Raw genomic sequence first — 4,703 nt, 5'->3', positions numbered from 1 at the left:
CATTTTCCACACTTTCACTATATTTGTCTTTGGAACTGAGATGTGTCTCCTGGCAGCAGCATATGATTGGGTTTTGTTTTTTGATCCATTCTGCAACTCTGTGCCTTTTTATTGCTGAGTTCAGTCCACTTATATTTAGGGTGATTATTGAAATATGAGGTCTTCTTATAGCCATTTTATCTCTTGTTTTCTGGAAGCTCGGTGTTTCCATTGCTTCCTTGTCCTTGTGTTTCTGTTTTCTTTACTTTGGTTGGCTTTGTTGGTTTTGCCTCTGGTCCTTCTTGTTTTGTGTTATGTATTCAGTTCTGAATCTTCTGTGTGTGGGTACCATTACGAATATGTAAAGATAGTTATATATATACAATCATCTCTTTTCTTCTGTGCATGTCCTATATCCATTCCCCTTTGCAAATTTGTATCTTTGAATCCTCCCCTTTTCAGTCATTGTTGTCTCAATTTGTCCCTATATATGCTGAATGTTCATTACTATCTTGCTATAGCAAATCTCTTCTTATTGTTTAAGCTTATAATACCCTGTTCTTAATAAGGGTGGCACTCCTCTGCTTTTATCTGCCTGCTAGTCGCCTTACTCATACTTATGTATTTTTTTGTCATTATGTTTTAGGTGAGCTGACCCCCTTTTGTATTTCCTGTCATGCAGGCCTCATAGTATAGAATTTCCTCAATTTTTGTATGTGTGGAAATGTCTTTATTTCTCCTTCATATCTAAAGGAGAGCTTTGCTGGATACATTAGTGTTGGCTGGTAGTTCCTCTAATTTAATAGTTTGGATATTTGATTCCACTCCTTTCTGGCTTGTAAGGTTTGTGCTGAGAAGTCCTACGATAATCTCATAGGTCTTCCTGTATAGGTCACCATCTTCTTTCCCTGGCTGCCCTGAGAATTCTTTCTTTGTCATTGGTTTCTGATAATTTTAATACAATATGTCTTGGATAAGGCCTTTTTGGGTTGAGATAATTGGATGTTCTGTTGACTTCTTGAATTCCAAGTTCCAGCTCATTCCTTAGGTTTGAGAAATTCTTGTCAACTATTTGTCTGAAAATACTTCCCAATCCCTGCTACTTTTACTTTCTTTCGAGAATGCCCATTATTCTTGTTTTCTCTCCTGAAGATATCAGCTAGTTCTTGCATTTCTCTTTCATTATTTTTCATTCTCCGGTTTCTCCTCTTCTTTCTTTTGATTTATTTCTAGATTTCTGTCTTTGGGATCACTGATCCTTGCCTCCATTTGGTCAACTCCTTCCCAAGCATGCTATTTCATTCTTCATCTTCTTTAGTGTGTTCTTCATCTCCAGTTCTAGTTGGTTCTTTTTGAGGGCTTCGGTCTCCTTGCTAAAGAACTCATTCTGCTCATCTAGCTGTTTTTTCAATTCTTGAAATTGTTGATATGAATCGTTTTGGATATCACTGAGTTTTTTCCAGAAGTACCATCGTGAATTCTCTGTCATTTAAGTTGCATATTTCTATGTCTGTAAGCTTATTTTCTGGAGGTTTTTCTCTTTCTTTCTGAGCTGCCTCTTCACCTTGGTTGTTCATGGTGTTTAATGGACTGTTTCTCCACCTGGGCATTAATGGAAGTGTATTCTGCTTTTTTTCCAGAAAGAAGATTTATTATTTAAAGGTCTCTCTTTAGCCTGTTGCTAAGATGGCGTTTTTCTTTTGGTTTCCAGTAGATGGCGTCTAAGTCTCTTGGATCCCTGCTTTATATTATATAAAGTCTTAATAATGCCTTTTTTTTTCCTTATAGATGTTCAACCATGCTCGCTACCCTCAGTCTCAGTCCCTGTCATTGTTAGCGACAGTTTCAGTAGTGTTTACTCAGATTCCCCTGGGTCTCTTCTGTGCTGGGTCTCTGCTGTGCTCGGTCTCAGAGGATATGCGTGGAGGGGTCCTCTGGGTTGGGGGATTGGGCTGCAGTTCAGCTTCGTGTTTTGCAGCCGTGGCTGGTAATAATCAACTGTTGTTTCTCTGTTGTCCCTGATTCTCTGCCATCCCGACTTCTCTATTTTCTGCCCTGATGCCTGGGCACTGCCGCTGGCCATATGGAGCTCACAGCTCTCTCAGGTAGGGTTGTTCAGCTACTTCGTCAAAGTTTCTCCCCTCCCCCTCCTCCTGCAGGGAGCTCCGGCTACGAGAGGTAGCTTCTTTGTTTCTCTCGATCTTCTGCCCTACTCCTAGGGTTCTGATCTGTGGTAGCTCTTATTTGCAGATCTCTTGCTCAGATGTGCTTGTATGCAGCATAGGTGTTTTTTGTTCAGTTTTAGATGTTCAGCTTATTGTTGTTTCAAGGCGAACCATTTGCGGACCTCTCTTACTCTGTCATGTTTCTGACATCCAACCTGTTTTCTAAAAAGAGTGGATTATGATAGAGAATTGCTTGACTTTGAAAAAAATGCATTACGAATAAAATTATTTAAAATAGAGGGGAAAAAACTGGAAGTCTAGACTAAAACAATATTTAAAATGTAAAGCCTAAGAGAATGTTATAGGTGAAGGAAACATAAAAGGGAAAACAATAACTGCTAATATTTATTTATAATTTTACTGAGAACCAATTTCTTTTTCTAAATTTAATAAACTTTATGTTTTAGAGTAGTTTTATGTTTACTCCAAAATTGAGTGGAAGGTATAGAGGTTTCCCATATAGCTCTTGCTTTCTTCCTGAACCTCCCTCACTATTAACATCCTGAACTGTAGTTGTACATTCATTACAAGTGATGATCCGACATGGACGCATTATTACCACCTAGAATCCATAGTTTATTTTAGGGTTCACTCTTGGAGCTGTACATTCTATGGGTTTAGGACAAATGTATAATAATGTATAATCAGCATGTTAAAATATCATGCAGAGTAGTTTCACTACCCTAAAAATCCTCTGTGCTGCACTCATCATTCCTCACCCCCACAGTAACAAACACTGATTTTTTTTTTACTGTCTCCATAATTTTGCCTTTCCCAGAATGTCATATAATTGGAATTCTACAATATGTATAGACTTTTCAAATTGACTTCTTTCACTTAATAATATGCATTTAACATTCCTCCATGTTCTTTATGACTCAATAGTTTATTTCTTTTTTAATATTGAGTCATATTCCATCATCTGGTTGTACCAGTTTATTTACCCATTCACCCATTGAAGGACATCTTGATTGCTTCTAATTTTTGACAATTACAAATAATTCTGCTATTAATATCCATGAACAGTTTTTGTGTGTTGTGAGTGTAGAAATAAGTTTTCAATTCATTTGGGTAAACTAAGGAACATGATTGCTGGATCATATGGTAAGAGCATATTTAGATTTATAAGAAACCATCAAATTCTCTTCTAAAGTGGTTGTACCATTTTGCATTCTCACCAGCAATGAATGAGAATTCCTGTCATTTCACATTTTTGCCAGCATTTGTTCCTGTCAGTGTTTTGGATTTTGACCATCCTTATAGGTATGTAGTGGTTTCTCATTGTTGTTTTAATTTGCATATGATGTAGAACATCTTTTCATATGCTTATTTGTCGCTGGTATTTCTTTGGTGAGGTGTCTGTTCTGGTCTTTTGCCTATTTTTAAACTCTCTTATTGAGTTTAAGAGTTCTTTGCATATTTTGGATAGTAGTCCTTTAAAAGCTGTGTCTTTTGCAAATATTTTCTCACAGTCTGTGGCTTTTCTTCTCATCTTTTGACAGCGTATTTTGCAGAGCAGAAGTTAAAGTTTTTTTTAAAATTACAGTTGACATACAATATTATATTAGTTTCAGGTGTACAATATAGTGATTAAACATTTATGTACCTTAGGATCGCCCTGTTAAATTTAGTACCTATCTGATACCATACATAGTTATTACAGTATTATTCACTGTATTACCTGTGTGGTACTTTATAGCACTATGACTATTTTTATAACTGACAATTTATAGAAGTTTTTAATTTTAATAAAGTTTATCTTATCATGGCTTTGTGTTTTATCTGAAAAGTCATCACCATTCCCAAGGTCATTTAGGTTTTTCCCTATGCTTTCTTCTAGGAGTTTTACAGTTTAACATTTTATACTTAGGTCTGTGATCCACTTTAAGTTAATTTTAGTAAAGAGTGTAAGATTTTTCTCTAGATTCATTTTTTTTATGTGAATTCCCAGTTGTTCCAGCACCATTTGTGGAAAAGACAATCTTTTTTTTAGTATTTTCTTCCATTAAAATGCCTTTGCTTCTATCTTAATGATCAATTGACTAAGATTATGTGCATCTACTTCTGGGCTCTGTATTCTGTTCCATTGACCTATTTGTTCTTTTGCCAATACCGTACTGTCTTGGTTACTGTACCTTTATGGTAAGTCTTGATGTTGGATAGTGTCAGTCTGATTTTGTTCTTTTCCTTCAATATCGTGTTGTCTATTTTGGGTCTTTTGCCTCTCTATATAAAATTTAGAATCAGTTTGTGTATATCCTCAAAATAACTTGCTGGGATTTCTAGGAATTTGTTGACTATAAATCAAGTTGGGGGAAACTGACATCTTGACAATACCGAGTCTTTCTATCCAAGCACATGAAATATCTCTCGATTTATTTAGTTCTCTTTTGCTATCTTTGATTCAAGTTTTGTAGTTTTCCTCATATAGATCATGTTTTTGTTTGATTTATACATAAGTATTTAATTTTTTTTGGATGCTAATGTAAATGATAATAT

The sequence above is a fragment of the Pteropus vampyrus genome, unplaced genomic scaffold, assembly GCF_000151845.1.
Source record: "Pteropus vampyrus isolate Shadow unplaced genomic scaffold, Pvam_2.0 Scaffold302, whole genome shotgun sequence".
Lineage (NCBI taxonomy): Eukaryota > Metazoa > Chordata > Mammalia > Chiroptera > Pteropodidae > Pteropus > Pteropus vampyrus.
Note: the sequence above shows the minus strand (reverse complement) of the source record.